The following is a 20,711-nucleotide window of genomic DNA, read 5'->3' as shown; positions in this document are numbered from 1 at the left end:
CTTGGGTTTGCAGGTCAATGTGTAAGCTACAGAAGTGTCGTGTGTTGTGACAGGACCTGCTTTGCCTCCAATCGGAGACAATCACCGGTGAATTTAATTTATTTCATGGACAGGGTCTGGGTCTTCTGTCTTGAACTAATTCATTTGCGGGGGAAGAGTTTCAAAGGCAAATGAGACACTTGGATGTCTAACACTTTTTTGAAAAATCAATGGGAAATCTCTCCCTGTCCCCAAATCAGACTCTTGGTAAAACTTTTCAAATGTTATCTTTGTTTAAATTGAGTCCTAAGTCGCTAATAGAGCCCCGACCACGAACGTGGGATATGTCTTTACCCTTCATGACGCTGAACTGAGAGAAATAGAGACATCACGAGTCCGGCCAGTTTCGGACACTAGGTACAAAGGTCCCTCAACTCCTGTGCAGTATTTCCCTGCTGCACGAACTGGGGGTGCCGAGAGCATCTAGTGTTTTATAGGTTTCAGAGTAGCAGCCATGTTAGTCTGTATCCGCAAAAAGAACAGGAGGACTTGTGGCACCTGAGAGACTAAAACATTTATCTGAGCATCAGCTTTCATGAGCATCATGGAGGGCATTTTATAAACATCTACTTGTGCCCCAGAGAAGGGGTATCCCAAAAAATAATGGGTGGGCATAAGAGATGGAGTTTGAAGTGTCCAAGGGGAGACTGGAGGGGGACAGCTAATTGAATGCAGTGGGGCTCTTTAAACAGAGATCTGCTTACATGTGACTTTTGGATCCAGGCTGGCTTCTGAATCTGATCTTCTCCAGAAAGATGGATGGAGGGGTGTTCATGTTTGATTCTTCACGTTAGCCCACCCTACATACTTAGAGAGAAGCCATAGCCGTGAAATCCAGAGCTGGGTCTGGATCCAGATCAGAATCTCTGTAGAGATTCCGTCTGATGCCCTGGTTCAAGCTGAGGGATCTGGAGCAGGAGAGCTGCTTGGAATAGGGAGGAAGGCTGGCCTACTGGATAAGGCACTCAGGATACCAGGGCTCAATTCCTGGTACTGCCTCTTACATCCTGTGTGACTTTGGGCAACTGACTTTAGCTGCCCTGTGCCTCAGCTTCCCCTCTGTAAAACAGGAATGATACTTCCCTCCCTCAGAGGAGTGCTAGAGATTATGAGGTGCTCTTGTATGATAGTGATGAGGGCTATATAATCACCGGGACAGGGGAGGCCATTCCAGGCACAAAATGCAGCATGAATATACAAAGACCAGTCTAGTTAAAACAATACAACTTGTGTGCAGACCATTTCTGAGAGCCGAATTCTGCCTTGACCTACATTTCTCTCAAGCCTCCCTCAAATGAAGGGCATAAACTGCTGTGGAATTTGGCACCTTTACAACAGTCTACTAGAAGAGCAACCATACTGTCTGTGATGTGTCCCAGCATCATGAGTAACCATGGAAATATTACTGAGCTATCTCTCCCCCTTGTTCTGAAAACGAAAGCAAAATTCACCCTTGCTGTCATCCCCCTGGAAATTTTTCATTATCTTCAGTAATTCCGCAAATGAAGTCACAAGTCAGCACCCAGAGTCCAGATGTGTGAAAAAGTTCACACCCAGATTTGAATTTCATGGTTACAGGCCCATCCTGGGATGCGTAAACAGGGGAATTTTGAGCAGGCTTAGAAAGATTTTTTGATCTCATGTATGGCAATGGTGCGACCGCTGCTGGGATCTTGTATCCAGTTCTGGTGCCCACACTTTAAGGAGGATGGAGGTAAATTGGAGCGGGATCAGAGAAGATCCATGAGAATGATTAAAGGATTAGAAAACCTGCCTTACAGTCAATGAGCTCAATCTATTTGGCTTAACAAAGAGAAGGTTAAGGGGTAACGTGATTACAGCCTACAAATACCTACCTGGGGAATAAATATTTAACAATGGGCTCTTCAGTCTAGCAGAAAAAGGCGTCCAATGGCTGGAAGTTGAAGCTAGACAACTTCAGGCTGAAAATAAGGCCTAATTATTTAACAGTGAGAGTAATTACCCACTGGAACCATTTACCAAGGGTCGTGGTGGATTCTCCATCACGGACAATTTTTAACTCGAGAGTGGATATTTTTCTAAGAGATCTGCTCTAGGAATTAATTGGGCGAGGCTCTGCTGCCTCTGTAATGCAGGAGGTCAGAATAGGTGATCACAATTGTCCCTTCTGGCCTTGGCATCCATGAATCTCTACTTAAAACAGCCCAGGGTTTGAAACTCTCTCGATACATCAGGCCCTGTTGGTGACTGTAAGCGATGAAAACGCACAAGGACACAGCCAGCTTTTAGAAACCAGTAGTTACCATAGATGAGCATCTAGTCTGACCTCCTGCACAGCCCTTAGGACTTCCCGCTGTTAATCCTGCTTCAGCTTCAGAGCTGGGCTTGAAATAGAAAAATATCCGCTCTTGATTTAAACATTCCAGTACTGGAGGATCCATCACAACCCTTGGTAAGTTGCTTCAGTTATTATTATTTATTGGTATTCCTGTAGCACCTAGAACAAAAAGACAGTCCCTGCCCCAATGAGCTTACAATGTAAGTAGGAAATAAGAGACAACAGATGGATACAGACAGAGGAGGGGAAACAAGGCAAAAATTAAATGATATTGGTCAGCATGACAGGCAGCTGTCTTAGCACATCAGTGACCTTACAGTTGTCAAGTTTTTTGTAGGCATCACAGCAAAGGTGAATTTTAGGGAGGGATTTGAAGGAGTAGGATGACTTAGTTTTGCAGATGTTTACAGGGAGCTCCTCCCAAGCACGAGAAGCAGCTTGCGAGAAAGCACAAAGGGAAGGAAGGGTTTGGAAATGTAACAAGCAGGGGGATTGGAGATGGGAGATTACCTCTTGTCACTGAATAAGAGATTAAAGGAAGGGTGGGGGTAAGCCCAGAAGGGCCTTGAAAGTGAAGACAAATAGCTTATGTCTGATGTGGTAGAGAACCAGTGGAGGGATGCAGAGGAGTAACACGATCAGCCCTAGGGAAATTATGTTTGCAGATAGCCAATGGTTAATCACCTTCACTGTGAAAAATGTACATCTTCTTTGAGGTCTGAATTTCTCTAGTTTCAACATCCAGCCATTGGTTGTTAGATGTTTGTCTGCTGGGTTCAATTTCTGTTCTCCATGTAGGTCCTTCTAGACAGCTTGAGTCACCCCTTAACCTTCCTCTTTGCTAAGTAGATTGAGTGACTTGAGTCTTTCATCATAAGGCCTGGTTTCCAATCCTTTAATCAGTCTTGTGTCTTTTCTCTGAACTATCTCCAGTTTTTCCAACCCCCTTCTTGAAACGTGGACACCAGAATTCAGCACAGTCTTGCAGTCACGGTCACACCAGCACCAAATACAGAGGAAGGAGAACCTGTCGACGCCTACTTAATATGTCCCTGTTTATGCATCCCAGGATCACATTAGCCCTTTTGGCCACAGTGTCACATTAGAGGCAGCTCATGTTCACAGCTGATGATCCACTGTGGCCCCCAGGTCTTTTTCAGAGTCACTGTGTCCAGGATAAAGCCCCTGGCTTGTAAGTAAGCCCTGCATTTTTTTTTCCTAGGTGTATGTCTTACATTTGGTTCTTGTTGATTTGATTTGCTATATTGTTTGATCTGCTAATAAAATTACAACATGGGTCAGAATAGTCCTTATAAAAAACCACAGTGAAATCACTTCAACCTGCTATTACCTGCCACCGCCTCTGGGGTGGAGCACATCGGTGGTTTAACAGCACACAACACAACAGTCTAACTAAAGATGTGAAAGAATATGTATCTCATCACAACATGCAGAGGAAATTTTCAATAGGCAAATGTGATTTGCCAAACTGGAACTGATCGAAGACACTCAGATTAATCCCTGACTCCTGAGAAAAAATGCCATAAAAGGACAAATTGGTCAGGATCTGTTTGTCTCAGCAAATTAGCGAGTGCAGGGTCCCTGACATTATTGCTGGGGCACAAATTCAGCTCTGGCTCAGAGAGGAGGAGGGAAAGTACCCAGTCCACCACCAGGACTGTAACTGGAGGTTTAAAATAGGTTTAAATATATTTGCCTGAAAATATTCCAATGTTTTGTGTTGTTATCTACAACGTAACACTAGGTGGCAGCAGAGAGATTCAGATATACTGCAAAGGAGTCCTCTTGTCACTGAATTCAAAGTGATTGGGCTAATATTGCATAGTTCTATAAACATTCATTTGAATTGTTAAATCAATTCATTTTGGCCTTCTTCATACTCTTCTTGTGCTTGCTTATGTTGTCGGAGTATTTGTGTGACTGCATTTCAATAGCAGAAATCCTCTTGCAAATCAAAATGTCAACTCAGCTATCCTAATGTTCCCGGAGCATGCATTTAAAACTCACTCTCTCTCTCTGAACAGGCATATGAAAAACCCCATTAAAGAGTTAACCCATGTCCAGTCCACGGAGAGAAACAATGCGTGTGGTTGATGCGCTGATCTAGGACTACGGTAGATCACAGCTCAAATACAAGCAATAAAAGCGTGGTGGGGAAATGTGGTATAATTCTGAGCAGCGAATCGATCTGAGAAATTTGTGATCTGTCTGTGGCAATGAAGAGCAACGTTTGGTCCTCTGTGATGAGCCAGCGCAATGCCTTCTTTAACTTATTTCTTATTTGCATTTCAGTCGACCCCAAGAGCCCTGGGCATGGATCAGAACCCCATTGTGCTAAGAGCTGTGCAAACACAGAACTAAAAAACAGGCCCTGCCCCAGAGATCTTACAATCTAAGTATAAGAAAAGAGAGAACAGATGGAGGCAGACAGACAGGGCAGCAAAAGGAAACAATGAGACAATATTTATTAGCTTGGTAAGTGGTGATCGCAATCGACACTTAAGGCCCATTTAAGCCCTCTGCACAGAGGTAAAGTTCACCCTCTGGGAAGAGAACGAGAGGTGAAATTCATGAGATAAATTATTCATTACAAATCATTCGCTCAGCTCAACAATTGACTCACCTCCCCTAGGGTGACCAGAGCTGATTGACCAAATGTTAAATTGCCACGAAAACCTTTGGATCCTCTTGGATTGTTTTTGAAAGCCAATTTTCTGGGTTTCAGAGTAGCAGCCGTGTTAGTCTGTATCCACAAAAAGAAAAGGAGTACTTGTGGCACCTTAGAGACTAACAAATTTATTTGAGCATAATCTTTCGTGAGCTACAGCTCACTTCATCGGATGCAGTCAGTGGGTGAATTCAGTTACTCAGGAACGGGAAGCCCTGGAGACGGATGCCCTCGGCTCAGCCACAGGACAGGTCAGGGGGAAGGGTAAAGCTTCCTCAGCTCAGACTCAGAAAATAAACCCTCCAAGGGCTTGTCCTCACCACAGAGTTACCATGAAGCTCTGGTGTTCCCATCATCTTGACCCTTGTCCAGACACAAAACCTCCCTCCCTTATGTGCAAGGGGGCCAACACGAGGTGGCCGGGACGACCAACGGTACAAGGCACACCTCAGTTGGACTCACCTCAAAAGCTGCTAACATAACTTCTCTGTAGTGTGGCCACAGGCTTGTGCCGTGACCAGCAGTTGAAGGCTGCCAGTGTCTTCCCACAGTTCTACCAGGGCCTCTTCCCCAGGTCTTGTCTTGCTATCTACACCTATTCCCTGCTTCCAGACCAGAAATCACCTACCATTGGCTTATTTTACCTGCAAACCACACACCCGCTCCTCCCCCCCCACGCCCCCACACACACACATTCAGATGTAGCCTTCACTCCCATCACTTGATGGCATGGCAAGCTGCCCTTTAGGAAATCAAAGGAGACCACTAACTTATTACTCATATGCCATCAGGCAGCCATGGGATTTGTTACTCCCGTGTGCCAGCTCATTCAGTCTGGAGGTGAGAGGTGCTGTATCCCTCGCCAATTCCCTGACCGGCTCTCACGATATCTGGTGTTTTTCCTGGAAGCCCCAACTCCTGGAGTCAGGTGCTTAACTGAGAACCTCAGCTAAGCTTCTAGGCTTCATGGTTGCGGAGAAAGCCTTGAAAACACAACCCCGAAAGGGTCAGAAAACAGAAGGCGAATAAAGGGAGCCCCCAACGGAATAGTTCTGAAAAAAATCTCATGCATTTTAAGGCTCTCATGATTTTAGAACTTGAGGAGTTGGGATACTGGCCGTGATCCTGAGCCCGTTGAAGTCAATAACAAAATTCCCATCTACCGTGCACTCTAGCAAGGATCCTAGTGTGCTTTGCAGTGACTGATTCATTAAGCCTTAGAGCATCCCAAGGAGAGATAGGTACTAGAAGTATAATACCCATTGCACGTCCAGGGAAACTGAGGCACAGAGCGGTCAATGATTTGACAAGGGTACACAGCTAGTGTTGCAGAGGGAGAGGTGGGAAGGAAACCCCAGAGGCCATATTTCCACTCCTTTATTTTGACAACACTACTACTTAGCACTTACACAGCGCTTGACATGTTCAAATTGATGCTAAGCCATTGTCACCTTCACTACACTGTGGTGTAGCTAGGGAGAGTATTATTTGTTATCTTCATTGTACAGGTGAGGGAAACTGAGGCATGGAGCTGGGCAATGACTTGCTCAACGCCACACTGTGCAGAGCTGGGGATTTACTCCTCAGGAGCGCCTGACTCTCAGCCCACTGCTCCTTCCACTAGGTCACAAAGCCAATAGATTGTTCTTATTCCAAGTATAAAGTTCTAACTGCAAAACGACAACTGAGTCTCTTTCCTTCTATCTATTTAGAGTGTCTTGGCCATTTCTGAGCTACCTATGCCTTAGTATTTCAGCAGCATACATGCAATGTATGTCTTTTTAAATTATTTTTTTGGTAGGGGATGGGGGGGCAGAATCTGCCTTTTAAGAGTCAAGTGTGGATTCTGATCTCTCTGACCCCAGTGTAAATCTGGAGTAGCTCCCCTAAAGTCCTGGAGGTTACGTTGGATCTCAGAGATTAGAATCTGGCCCTTTCGCCCCCATCTGCAGCCTGCAAAGCAAAGGAAGGTGTTTCCATGAGACTTTTTGCAGTTTATTACCTATTCGTCCCCTTTGGCTTGAGACTCTTTTCTGTCTCCTCCACCCCTTTGCACCACCCGAGAGGCCGCCTTAGAGTGAGTCAGCTGTGCTGATAACATGGAAACCGTTTCCCTGATGGACTGCAAGACTCCCGTCTCAGTGGCTACGGCAGGCCCTCCCTCTCATCCTGGTTTCTTTTCATTTTACCCAACTCTCACAGCAGGGTGGATGGAATTAGATAAGGAGGGGTAGATTTTCAAAGGGCTCAATGATGAGCAGCAGGGGTGGCCGAACCAGCTACTGGAGGCCTTTGAAAATACATTACTGGGTCGCTGCTTTGAAAAGATTTTCCCCTAAGGCATCTGGTCTGCTGTCCCCTATGGGACATGCAGCCGGGACTGTTGGGTAATTGGCATGAAGCAGAGTTTCTTCACACAGTAAATGGCAGAGCTGGTTGGATCCTGCAGAAACAGCATTCTGCCACCAGTCAGCTGTTTGATTTAACCATTTCACTGCTTGTTCTACTTTGCTCTTGGGGAGCGTTCACACCCACGGGTGTGTGATCACATGACTGTCTGGGAGAAAGGCTGGTCTTCACATTCACATCTACATTCACCCCAAACCAAGAGTGTTCATTCATGATCAACAGAATTCACCCTTCTGCAATCTTTGTTCCCAGGAATAAAGAGTTCCAGTCACCCAGTCAGGGCACAGAAATAATACCATGCGACATAGATGACCAATCACACATCGCGAACAGCAGAGGATCAAAGTTATCAGCATGAGAGCAGTTTACTGGCTCGGTCCAAATGGTCTGGTGAATAGTCACGAAGAAGAAACATTCACCCAAGTTGGGCTCAGTTTGTGATTGATTCACGAGCAGGCTGTCCTACACGGTTCACATCCAGGTGCAGGAATTGACGGGTGCAATTCTCTGGCCTGTGTCCTGCAGAAGGTGAGAGTAGATGGCCTAATGGTCCCTTCTGGCCTTTAACTTTCTGTATCTGGATCTGAGTGCCTCAGCGATCATCTCACTCCATCTCTGATTCCTACAAAAGGCATGAAACACACATCTAAGATGACTCGCTGTAACAGCTGGCTACCTAATAGTGAGGAGCTAACTTCCAACAGCACAGTGATGCCCTGGGTTGATTTTAATGGCAAGAATCAGGAAGAATCTCTATTCTACATCCTCACCTAGAAATACCACCTGGGACTACAGTGCCCCAACATCACCCTGGGTTTCTCTTCGAGGCTGCCCAGCCAAATACTGACCCAGTCTGAGCTGGTGTGTGTGTTTATATTTCACAATGACTCAGTGGCCTATCATGATCATTTGCAGTGTTTATTCAGAAAGGACCCAGGCTGAGGGATCTCTGGAGACGGGACAAACACCTTCCCTAACAGGTAGGTTAAAGAAATTGACAGTGAGCCTTTGTCCGGAAAGGAAGCGAAGTACAAATATGCCTCTCTACTTGGGGATGGGGCATCTAGACTCCAGTCAGTAGTTAGCAGAGAGGAAGTTACCACTCTTTCTGAGCACAATAACTTAAACAGAGGCCTGCTGTCGCTCGCAGAGATTACCAGCTGTGTCCAGCTGGAACAAGGGAAGAATAATGGGCCAGATCCTCAGCTGAAAATCTGGCTCCATAAAAGGACTCTTGTGGTTTGGGTTGATCTGGGTACCTACAGATATGGGGAAATGCTTGCTGTGACAGGCCCCTCTGCCATCATTTATTTAGGGTCGTTTTCCCTTCACTCAGCCATCAGCTTCCAACCCAGCCAGCCCCTTTAATATTCAGGAGCAACAGGTTGGTTTAAAATGTGAAAACTAAGATTAAAAGAGAGAACTAAGAACTTCCTCGCGGTTCTTTCAATGTGGGGATGGGCGTGCAGGGAGGGCATTGCTATCTGGAGTGTAGAACAGGGGACTAGGAGTCACGGCTCCTGAGTTCTCTTCTTGATTCACTGTGTGAACGCGGGTTCTCCTGGGTGTGTCCGTATTATCTGGAAAACGGCCAGCACTTCACTACCTAGCAGCCATGCTATGGGGCTGAGTGGATGCCTGGTCGTGAAGCGCTTCGAGATCCTCAGATGACATGCGCTGTGCGCCAAGATTACCATGTTAATTTTTGTTGTTGATTGTTATTTTCAATGCTGCCATTGCATCTCTCTGGCACTCTCCCCCAGCGTTTGGATTAAAGGTGTTATATATAGAAATAACAGGTAATAAGGAAAGCAGGTCAGAGAATATTTTGTTGCACAACAATTTCCATTTGTGATCAACATCTTGAAAGTTTCCAGCCCACTCTGGTAAGCAGTGCCAGGTGTTGTCATTACTGCGGAAGAGGCATGAGGTGAATACCTTTTTAAAAGCCGATTTACGGCCTTTTCTGCAGCCAACGTGGACCAAACTTGCCTTGACTTGTAGATTTGCCTGCAGCAAGACCAGTGCTTCTGGCATGACCTCGAAAAATGCTAATGTCTGGTTCATTGATGGGCTCAAAGGAGGGGCAACTGGATGAAATTCTCCGGCCTGGGCCATACAGGAGGTCTGATTAGATGACCCTTCTTCTAGCCTTAAAGCTGCGGGCGTCTGGATGCCTGCATGTTCACATGACATTAAACAGCTCTTCATCTCTTTCTGAAACCAACGTTCAACGGCTTCTAGAGGAGAAGAAAACCAGGGTGAGAAGCGGTCAGCGTGGCGAGATAAAGATCTAATCGCTCAAGTGTTCACCCCAAATGACTCCCTCTAATATGATGACATTTCTGTACTTTCCCGGCACTCCCTCTGCATTGCCATGACTACGACGACTGCACAATCAAATGGCAATTTATTAATGGGGGTTGCGGGGGGGGGGGGGCTTGGTGCCATAAATCCAGTTAAAGACACAGATAGCGCCAGCTCTGTTGGCATTAATGAGATGGTAACGCGGCACTTAGGGAAACCGGGCTGTGTGTTTAGTACCGAATATTCCCCTCTCTTTTTTTGTTTTGTTTTTGAACCGCAACCAATGGAGCTAAAAGGTTAGGTATCAGCCCGATAATCGCAAAAGACGTGTCATTATTACGTGCCACACATTTATTATCTCCTCCTCCAGCCGTGTCAGAGGCGGCTGGAGGAGGGCAGATAACTGGTTCCTCCATGCAGATGGTTTATTATCAGCGTGCTCCAGGAGGAGGTTTAAGACAGTTAGTGATGCTGTTTGCCGGTTAAAGATTAGAGACCCCAGAGAATAATTAACAATCCCAAAACGCAGTTTTCTGCAGGATTCTTATGGTTTCTCTCCCCTCTTCCCCACCCCCTTTAATCTCTCCGTTCTAGCAGGTGTAATAAAGTGATAAGGAAAGGCTCAGGGGACGTTTGTTTGACTGCTGTGGGTATACAAACCAACACTAGATGGGGTTTTACTGCTGGCTTTTCATTGGTTTGAACCGAGACCAAAAACTTTTTGAGCCACTTTGCCACACATACTCCTGCGCTGGCCCCAGATACCATCCGGCCACGGAGGACGTGCCCACCGTCAGGACATGGGGAACATATACCTCTTCCAAACAAGCTGCAGTGCTCACCTCAGGTTGCTCCGGCCATCTGCCAGAATTGCAGCCATGCATGGAAGCCAGGGGCAGTTTGTGGGTTAAAAAACATGCGGCTCCATTTCTCTTCTCTTCCGCCCATGGTTCGGATCCTCTGATTTTTTTCCCCCTTGGGGAATTCTTGCATGCGCATTGTTATGACAAAACAAACTTTCCCCCATCTTTATGTGCATTTGACTCCCAAATAGCCTCTTGAGGTACAAACCTCATTTCCACCAAGGCCTCAAGGCACAGCGGTTGTATGATCATCCCCCAAGCAACTTCCACACAATGCAAAGACTATAATGCAGGATACTCCACCCTAACAGCAGTGAAAACCCTGCTTCATTTTTACAATGACGGGACTGCGGAACAAAAAGTTGCTTACAGAGATCATTGATCTATTTCTTGCAATGATCATTGAAATACAAGGAAATGTTCTGGTCTGATTCTGTAATCTTTGAAAAGCCACATTCCAAATTTCTTTGGGGGCCGGATCCTCAGCTGGTATGGACCGGGGTTGTTTCACTGAAGGCCGCAGAGCTACACCAATTTGCATCGGTTGCTAATGCATTAGAGGCAATGGGGCATCACCAGTTTATACCAGCCAAGTACCCAGCCCTTAATACCAAGCAACATTTAAGCTCTTTGGGGCGAGAACCATTTTTCTGGTCTGTTTGTGCAGCGCCTCGCACAGCGAGGTCCTGATCAACTACTGGGGTTCCTACCCACAGGGTAAGACCAATAATAATAAAACCAGTGTCACTCCTGTGATTTCACTGGGGTCACACCTTATGTACGCAGCTGTCAGAATCAATCGCCATTGGAAATCTTGCCACAGACTCCACTAGCAGGCCCTTAATGGCAGTCTCAAGAGGAGAGCAGACTCTTAGTGACTGTGGCTAGGATATGAATATTGCCAACTTCCATACAACCCAAAGGCAAATGGATTGCCGTGTCCTTGGGCAGCATGCCAGGCAATCCTTTCATCCAAAAAGGGCAGGATGGAGATAGGACCGTGCAAAGGGACATGAGCGGAAAGGCAGGAATGGAGCGTGACATTGTTAGAGGTCACTGAGTGGTGACCAATTTCACATTTCAAATTAGAGCAGCCTCGTGGCTGCTCAAGTTTACACCATTCACTTACGGGAGTTCTCGCCCATCAGCCAGCCAGAGACTAAGGGCGGTAGAGATTTATGCGAGACACATCCCTTTTAAATCAGCCTCGTGGAACATCCACTTCAGGTCACGCCACCAGGCAGTGTGTGTGTAACTGCGACTATGCTGCTCAAGGGGACAAGCAGCTCATATTCAAACTGGGATAAGGCTTCACACCCACTCTGCACTGATCCTGCCTCTGCTCTGATGCCCAAAAATCATGACCCTCTGGCATTGGTGGCCTCCTGCAAGGACTAAAGCTGCCGATTTATGAAAACATACCTGCCTTTCCTGTTACCTCGTCCTCTATCCCATCCCATTTGTCTGCCCGTTGTGTCACATCATCGTCGTAGGCAATCCAGGGCAGGCACTGCCTTTGTCTGGACAGTGCCTAGCACACTGGGGTCCTGACTGGCTTCTCTTGGTTGTTGTTATTGTTTTACACAGGTACAGCTGCTGAAGCATGCACGTGTTTACTACATGCCTGTCTACAGATGCTGTCCCACACACAGTCCAGGTGATGGTCAAATGGCCATTAGCCAAGACATACAGTAATCAGAACTGTTAGGGATAGAAAAGATGGGCTAGGTCACCGAGAGGATTGACCCCCACCCCCGAGCCCTCACTTAGCCAGTGTAGAATTGTACCTTCCAATACACTCGCCGATGTCCTGACAGCATTGAAATGATCTTCCTGCTGCAAACAGCAATGCTGTGGTTTTCACATAAGACCACCCCAACCTGCGCATTGCAGGAGGAAGAAATGTGCTAGCAATTGCCCGTGTTTCACCCCTGAGGTGGCTGCATTTCAGTGCCACTTGGCAGTGGTTCCAGTACATGTCTTCTGCAGAGTAACTTTCGCATCCTTCTGATGACACGCGCCAGCCAGCTGCAGGACATCATGATCATTCAGCTATTTTGAATAGAAATGGTGACCGCAGTTAGAGCAGGAGGTGGGATGCCAGGTCCATAGGGGTTCTCTTGAAGGATCTGTCATTGCCAAGTCATCCTAACCTCTCTTCATTTCCATTTTCCCATCTGTAAGGTGGCAATTACAGCTGACATCCAAGGCCTGGGAGGGGGGCATGCTGAATTTCTAGTTGTTTAACCTTTATAGAGTGCTTGGGATCCTCCCACAAGCCTCACTATAAACTGTACAGACCATTAGTCCTGGAGTTGTGACTGTCTGGTCAGGGGTACAGCACCTGTACTGTGACTGCCATTTGGTCTGTAACTTCAAGCCATCGGGACACTGGTTTGATTCTCTACCAGCCCTGTGCCTTGTCATTGCGGTCACAGCTGTTCCAGTTAAATCTCTTACCTCTAGGGGGCAGCACTGACACTGCTTAAGGGACCTGTATGTCAGGGAGTAGTAGAGACAAATATACCACTGTAGTTTGTTGTATGCGATGTTGTTGTCGCCGCGCTGGTCGGCTATTACAGGCAGAAGGCGGGTGAGGTAATCGCTTTGATTGGACCAAGTTCTGCTGGTGAGAGAGACAAGCTTTCGGGCTTGCACAGAGCTCTTCTGTAGACTGCAGTTTAGTGACTTTCTCCCCCCCTCGCCTGTGGTCCTTAAATAAGTATAATTGTATTTTAAAATGAGTGCTTGGGAAAGGGCTCTGAGGCCTTTCTCTCGTCATTACCGCCCTCATTGGCCCCTCTCCCACCGTACACAAAGTCCTCCATGCTCATCCCATGGTGAAGATTTCACTGGGCCCATGGATCAAATTGTAACCTGGCTGAAACAGTTCTGATTCCTTTGCCCCTTACATTTTGGTTCCCTGATGCTCCTAAAGGACATCTCTAGCACAGAGTCTGCTACCCCCCCATTGTTATGTCAGTGTTACCCCATTGAGTTCACACTGGTATAGAACTGGAGTGATGCAATGCTGAATTAGGTCCTAAAAGCGTGGTATCTGGACCTCAGCTCTTCTTCAGCATCATGGAACCAGGCATTTACTTTTCATCATAGTAGGGAATTATCTCACCGGTTGAGGGTTAAAGACATGCCCTGATACTGCGGTGATGGGCACCTTACAATCATGGGTAATAATAACAACAAACAATAACCCGCTCCCCTAATATCTTTGTCCAAAGGACAATCAGGAATGACAAGATGTTGACCAGTTCTGTTAACCTCCCCTTCCTGTGTGTGTGTGTGTGTGTTAGACCCAGACTGGGAGAAGAAGGGTGGATGTCACGTACAGGTGCCATGCTGGTTGGGCCAACGTGACTGGGATTGGTAGCACCTATGGGCCACACCTCCTTGTTACAGAGGAGGGTGAGAGAGTGGGCTACTTTGTGGAACCTGTGTGGGAAGTGGAAGCCCATCCTCGGCTCACACACAAGGATGCCCAGGCTTGTCTGGAGCAGAAGTATAACACAGCCACTTCTGATTTGTTGCCAGATGTTACTCTCAACTTATCCGCCATTGATTTCCCTGTTCAAGCCCGTGCAGTTACAGCGAGCACGGGCTGTGGCTCGTGGTTTGTTTCCGTGTAATTGATGTGGCCTTTGCTAACTCAGCCAAGAAGTAAGTCTAGAACCGGAGGGCTGGAGATAATGTGTTAAAGGCCCAGCTCTGCTCAGGGGAAGCAGGGCATGGTAGTTTGACCACCCTGCAGCAGAAGCGCTAGGAGGGAGCCAGCTCAAATTCCTCCGGACTGCGGCCAGGCCTCTGACACCCTCTAACAAGAGAGAGCCAGGCTCATGGGTCTGGATGACCCTACAGAGAATTCTCCACGGGACAACCTCCTCTCAGCCTGTATGGTCACTCCAACATGGCCAGCCTTGGCCTACAGCATACGGAGAAGCCAGCTCCCCCTTTGCATAGCCAGATTGCAATGATGCTGCCAACTCATTACCTCAGGATGGACATGAGGACCTTCACAGAGCCTGCTTATCACCCACTGTCAGAGCAAGGGGTCACCTCAATGTTATCAGGATCTCTGAGCCGTGGGCCACAGTTCACTGGGTGCTCGGCTTTGGATGGCATTAGTGCCTGGGCACAGTGAGAAGTCGCCATCCTGTTCAGTGTTGTCAGCACGGCATTTAAACAGCTTGCTGGCCCTATCAGCCAGAGATCAGATATCCTCATTATGGCAGTACAGCCGAGAACCCATTCCCTATCAGCCAGCGTAGCAAGGTAAACAAGAAATATAACAATGAACCCTTAACACGCATTAGCTGTGTCAGATAATACCTCACTTTTCTCTCTTTGGGGCTTAAAATCTAATTAAGACTTTCCAGCAATAGATTCCCTTTGTTCTTTGTAGGACTGTGCTCAGAAATGTCGGTGAGCCATCTGATCAGTTGCTAATGTGGATGGGTGACTTTCTGTCTCTATCTGTATCACCACAGCACCTCGGTTGAGATCAGGGCTCACTGCCCGCGACTGTGCCAGGCGCTGTACAGACATCCAGTGAGAGACAGTCTCTGCACAGAATAACTTTGCAGTCTCAATAGACAAAGAGAAAATGGACACACAGAGAGGTGAAGTGACTTGCCCAAGGTCATACAGCAATTCAGTGGCAGAGCCAGGATTAACCTACGGCCACACTGCCTCCCAAGCAAGCAGCTAGAAAGCAACCTCACAGGCATTAAGTCAGGCCATTTTCACTGGGCCACTGCAACAAGTGACTCAGGTAGGCAAAGTTTCACAAAGGAGTGTGGGAAGAGAAGAGGAACTTCAAGTAAGATTCCCTGTGTTCTCCAGGCGAAATGTGCTTATGATTACTATCCTACAGAACAGATCTGAAAGCAATTTCTCACACAGGCCGCACCAGGGTCACTCTTCTTTTGTGTGCGGTGGGCTCTCATCATTCATTCCAGATTACACCAGTTTCTGCTTCATTCTGCATCAAAACCATATACTAATGAATGGAGCAATCACTGTTCCACGCCCCCTTAGCAGCCCAGCATTTGAAGAGCTCTGCAGAAGCTCAAAAGCTGGGTTTTTTTCACCGACAGAAGCGGGTCCAATCAAAGCTACGACTCACCCCCTCTTTGCCTTTCTAATATCCTCGGACCAACAGGGCTACAACACTGCAGACAGCATGTGACCGGTGCTCGGCCCATGTGTGCAAAGATGAACCAGTGTTATGGTTACTCATTACAGACGTGGTGTTTATAAGTTATTTTGCAACCAAGAAGTAAAAGGAAGAGGACCCCTCCTTCCCCACAACCCCTCCTCCCCGCGGCCCATTAACGTGAGCTAAAATGCCTACGCAGTGTAAATGCTAACCTGATTTTGGCAATTAATTGATCTTTGACTATTAGTGGTAAATAGGCCCAATGGCCTGTGATGGGACACTAGATAGGGTGGGATCTGAGTTACTACAGAGAATTCTTTCCTGGGTGTCTGGCTGGTGAATCTTGCCCACATGCTCAGGGTTTAGCTGATCACCATATTTGGGGTCAGGAAGGAATTTTCCTCCAGGGCAGATTGGCAGATGCCCTGGGGGGTTTTCGCCTTCCTCTGCAGCATGGGACATGGGTCACTTGCTGGAGGATTCTCTGCACCTTGAAGTCTTTAAACCACGACTTGAGGACTTCAGTAGCTCAGACATAGGTCAGGGGTTTGTTACAGGACTGGGTGGGTGAGATTCTGTGGCCTGCGTTGTGCAGGAGGTCAGACTAGACGATCATAATGGTCCCTTCTGACCTTAAAGTCTATGAGTCTAAATGACTAATCTGAGGTACAGTCCATTGAGCAAGGAGTTGTCAATAAACTCCAGGGTCCGGTTGCTGACGTCTACCTAGCATTCAGTGCTTACGCTGCAATCTGTGAGCATCCCTAGGCTAGGAATGCTTGGGAGAGCAGTTCAGACTAGGGGTTAGAGCCCGGGACTGGAAATCAGGAGTCTGCGTTTCCATCTCTGTTCCTACCACGAACTCATTATGTGATGTTAGGCATGGCACTTAATTTTTGTGCATGACTCTTGTCACCTGCCTCACTGCAGTACTGGGACCCTTAAATCTGAAACAGAGAAATTGCCAGACTGGATCAGCCCAGGGTCCATCTAGCTCAGTAGACTGTCTCCGACAGCAGCCAGTTCCAGCTGCATCCAAAGAAGGTGCAAAACACCCTGCAACAGACAGTTATAGGATACAAAACTGCCCTCTGGGAAAGTTGCTTCCTGACCCCCAATAATCAGAAGCTGGCTTAGGTCCTGAGGCAGTAGGGGTTCACTTTTCGAAAGCTCTTGGATTTTTAAAAAATCTTTTCTTTGTTATACTAGTACATGCTTTAAGATCTTCAGTGTGGTGTATTGAAAATGGTATTGAAATTGCAAGCTGTCACTTTAAATGCACGGGGTGGGGGGCTTCCTGCTCCTGCTTGCAGGCTAGGGGGCTCTCTAGAGAAGCTTGCAATCTAGACTTCACAGCAGTGAGACTAGAGTAAGGTGGGAGAAGTCGTGCCTCTCTGTTTTGGGGAGCAGCCTGTATTCTCTCTCTCTCTGTTTTGGAGAGCAGCCTAAATTCTCTCTCTGTGTTTTTGAGAGCAGCCTGTATTCTCTCTCTCTGGTTTAGGGTTATAGTGTGTTCTGGCTCTGATTTCCAAGAAATAAAGTTCTGTTATGCTGCGACCTTTCAGCAAGAGTAGTTTTAAGTTGTTGACTTCTCTGTTTGTAACCCATGAACATAACATTCAGATAAAGGGCGCTTTATATATTGAAGTAGTACTGTTGTCTTGACACTAGCTAGGCCATGTGTTTATATTTTATTTGGGCCCCTGGATTTCCTGGCTGCCACCTACTGAAGACATCAGCAGCATCACCTGGGTGAAAACATTTCCTAATTCCAATAACATTAGGTTCTGGTTTCGATGTAAGCAGACAGTATACAGGGAGAGAAAACAGAAGGAGGTTTCAAGTTTCCTGCTGTCATAGGCCGCAGGGATAACACACACTAAAGGTTTCCCTTTCTGTATATCTCTTGCTTCTTCACCTATCTTGGCATCAGAGGTGCTGTCAGTGTGGGGGAAAGCCTGTTACTTCTCCACTGCTGGACGATACACATCCTCTAGAATCAGTGAATAACAAAAAATATTTGGTCTCGCTATAGCTCTGTTTAGCCCTTTACAAACATTCAGTGGAGTCACTCTGTATTAATAATGGTGTAAATGAGACTACTGCTTGTCCCTTAGTAATTCATTCTGTCAACACCCCCCCTAAAGAAGGTATGATCCCTGTTTTACAGATAGGCAAAGGGAAGCACAAAGAGATAAAGTGACTGACCCAAGTCAGCATCAGAGCCGGGAGTAGAACCTCAGTGTACTCCCATCCTAGTCCTTTGCCCTAGCCAGAAAACTCTGCTGTCTAGAAAAGGAGGTGTGATCTAGAAACAACATGCTTTGTTCCTTTTCTGACTCAGCCTCCAGGTAGATTGAATCGGCTGCTCACTGAACAAAAACTTCAAATCGCTCTTGAAATAATGGCGTGGGGCCATGTAGCTGTTTTTGTTCTTCTGAGAACTGCTCTGATGCTGTGGGAAGTGGGCCCCAGCCAAAATTTCAGAATCACAGAGCCCTAGACTGCAGAGCAATTTGGATCTGGCTCTGAACACCACAGATCTAGAGCCCCTCTTCACTTAAATAGACACAGCCAAAAGGCAAGAGAATTTTACATACCCATCCAGCTTCCCCACATAGCTACATGTGCATTAGTGCTCCTATACTTGAAATTTGATCCAATACAAATGTTTCAAAGCTTGCTTGGCAAATCTGTGCAGCCAGTGGCGCACCCATAAAGTTCTTCCAGGGAAGCCCTGCCTTTTCACACATGTGTATACAGCTCCTAGCGCCACGAGGCTGTGATCTTGACCGAAACTTTTGGGAACATCTCAGCGATTCAACAACAGAGGGAGCATGGGTGAGGAAGTCAGTTTGATTTGCAAGCACTCCAGAGGTTTCCCCTCTTAAACCAAAGCAAGGAACACCGCAATTGGTCTGAGGTGGGAAAGAAATATTTTGCGGCTGGCAGGAGAGACCGTGTAAGCAGAGGCAAAGAGCCCTGTACAGCTTAAAAAGCTTCTCCAAGCCTAAGCTCAGTGCATTAAGGGAGAGGATTTCACGAAGCTGGAGCAGAATGAGTATAAACTAAACTAGATGAGGCTAACCTGGCTGTAGGCTCTTGTCTTATCATTAGATTAACAGAAGTTTGAGGTAGGGACTCTCCTTGTTCTGTTTGTGCAGCACAGTAGGGTCCTGGCTAGGTACCACTATAGTTACTCCAAACTAAACCTCCTTTCCCTCCCAACCCCAGAGCTAGTCAAACTCAGAGCTACCCAAAATCCCCTCTTATAGTCCTTCCTTAATGGCATAATTCCCTGCGGCTGAGTCCAGCCCCATTCCCCACCTGAATTGAAAGCATTCTGCTCCAGCAGAGAGAGGTAACCAGGCGGTGGTGAAGGCTATAAAGGCTTTGTTCCTAAAGGATTTTAAGTGTTAATGGCCCAGCCCTGCAAACACTTGCAACCCTGAGAGGGGATACTCCTGGGCTAGATGTTTGTGTGCTCAGGTTCTTAGGTGGGTGGGGCTGGCACATTGTATTAGCCAAGCATGCTTGGCAGAGGGTGTTCGGAGCCTCTCATCTGCAGCTAATCTCCCCAGAGAGTATCTCAGCTTCAGCAAAACAACCCACGTCTCTCACGTAGGAATGAGAAGCGTTCTGGTTAATTAACAGCCCAGCAGGAAGAAATAATTCTAACCTGCAGCTAACAAGGAAAGTGCCAGCACCAGTCACTGTCAGGGACCTGATCCAACTCCCACTGGAGTCGATGGGAGTCTTTCTGGTCACCTGGAGGGAAGCTAGGTCCAGCCTTAGGAATATTCACATTAGCAATAAGGGAAACAGTTTGATGTGGGGCAGGGGATAGGGCCCTGGACTGGGGCTGAGGAGACCCCATGGATCTGCCACTGGCTGGTCTTGCACAAGCCATTTGCACGCTGTGCCTCAGTTTCCCCATCTGTAAAATGAGGGTAATGCTGTTTAACTCTTTTCTGAAGCACTTTAAGATCTATAGCTTTTTCATCTAAGTATTATTGCTCAATAAAAACCCATCTCCCTTCCCCATTTCAGAACCGTCTCTCCGCCAGGTTTCCAACCAAACAGGCCCTGACATCTCTTGTTTTGTTACCTTACTTTATTATTCTCTTTCCCTCATCTCTGCACAAGCAATTTCTGGCCCATTCTAGGGAGCAGCGACCATCAGAACAGAAATAACAGTGAGGCCCATGGTCCTTAAATGCTGGAAAACCCACCGAACTGATATGCGTCAATAGATTATTTCAGTATTTCCCCTGTGGAGGGTGGTTCAGGCTGATGCCACATTGAACCTCCTCCAGTTTTGTTCTTGCTTTAAACCACAACCTGGGCGACCTCATCCAGCAGCTGAAATCCTCCAGAAAAGGCTAGGGCACGTGATTCCCTTTGCAGCCCATTATTATCAACAGTATACCAGCAGCCCCTAGAGGCTCCAGCAGAGATCAGGGCCACATGATGCTCGGTGCTGTCCACACACATAGCAAGACGCAGTCCCTGCCCCACAGAGCATACAGTCTGAACAGACAAGACAGACAAACAGTGGGAGAAAGAACGACGTGTTATCCCCATTTTACAGATGGGGAACGGAGGCCCAGATCCCCCAAAGGCATTTTGGCTCCTAACTTACATTGAACTCAATGGACGTCAGCAGCCTAAAATATCTTGGCCAGAGAAACTAAGACCCAGATCCTCAAAGGTATGTTGAGGCGTTGCAAGCCTGAGGGGGGACATGATAACAGTTTTCAAGTACATAAAAGGTTGTTACAAGGAGGAGGGAGAAAAAATGTTCTCCTTAACCTCTGAGGATAAGACAAGACGCAATGGGCTTAAATTGCAGCAAGGGCAGTTTAGGTTGGACATTAGGAAAAACTTCCTAACTGTCAGGGTGGTAAAGCA

General features: G+C 47.0%; 1 long non-coding RNA gene across 3 annotated transcripts in view; it reads left to right on the top strand.

The window, feature by feature from the left end:
* The first annotated feature begins 7,142 nt into the window (after nucleotides 1–7,142).
* LOC122461484 overlaps nucleotides 7,143–20,711 on the top strand; it is a 63,621-nt gene continuing 50,052 nt past the window's right edge. For 2 of the 3 annotated variants that reach the window (XR_006283409.1, XR_006283407.1), the window contains exon 1: nucleotides 7,143–8,437. This is a non-coding gene — a long non-coding RNA (uncharacterized LOC122461484). Of the gene's footprint in view, nucleotides 8,438–13,161; nucleotides 13,257–20,711 lie in introns of those variants that run through there. The other variant, XR_006283408.1, reaches the window with a different exon arrangement.

The sequence above is a fragment of the Chelonia mydas genome, chromosome 8 (assembly GCF_015237465.2).
Source record: "Chelonia mydas isolate rCheMyd1 chromosome 8, rCheMyd1.pri.v2, whole genome shotgun sequence".
NCBI classification, from domain to species: domain Eukaryota; kingdom Metazoa; phylum Chordata; order Testudines; family Cheloniidae; genus Chelonia; species Chelonia mydas.
This window is presented reverse-complemented; position numbering and strand designations above follow the sequence as displayed.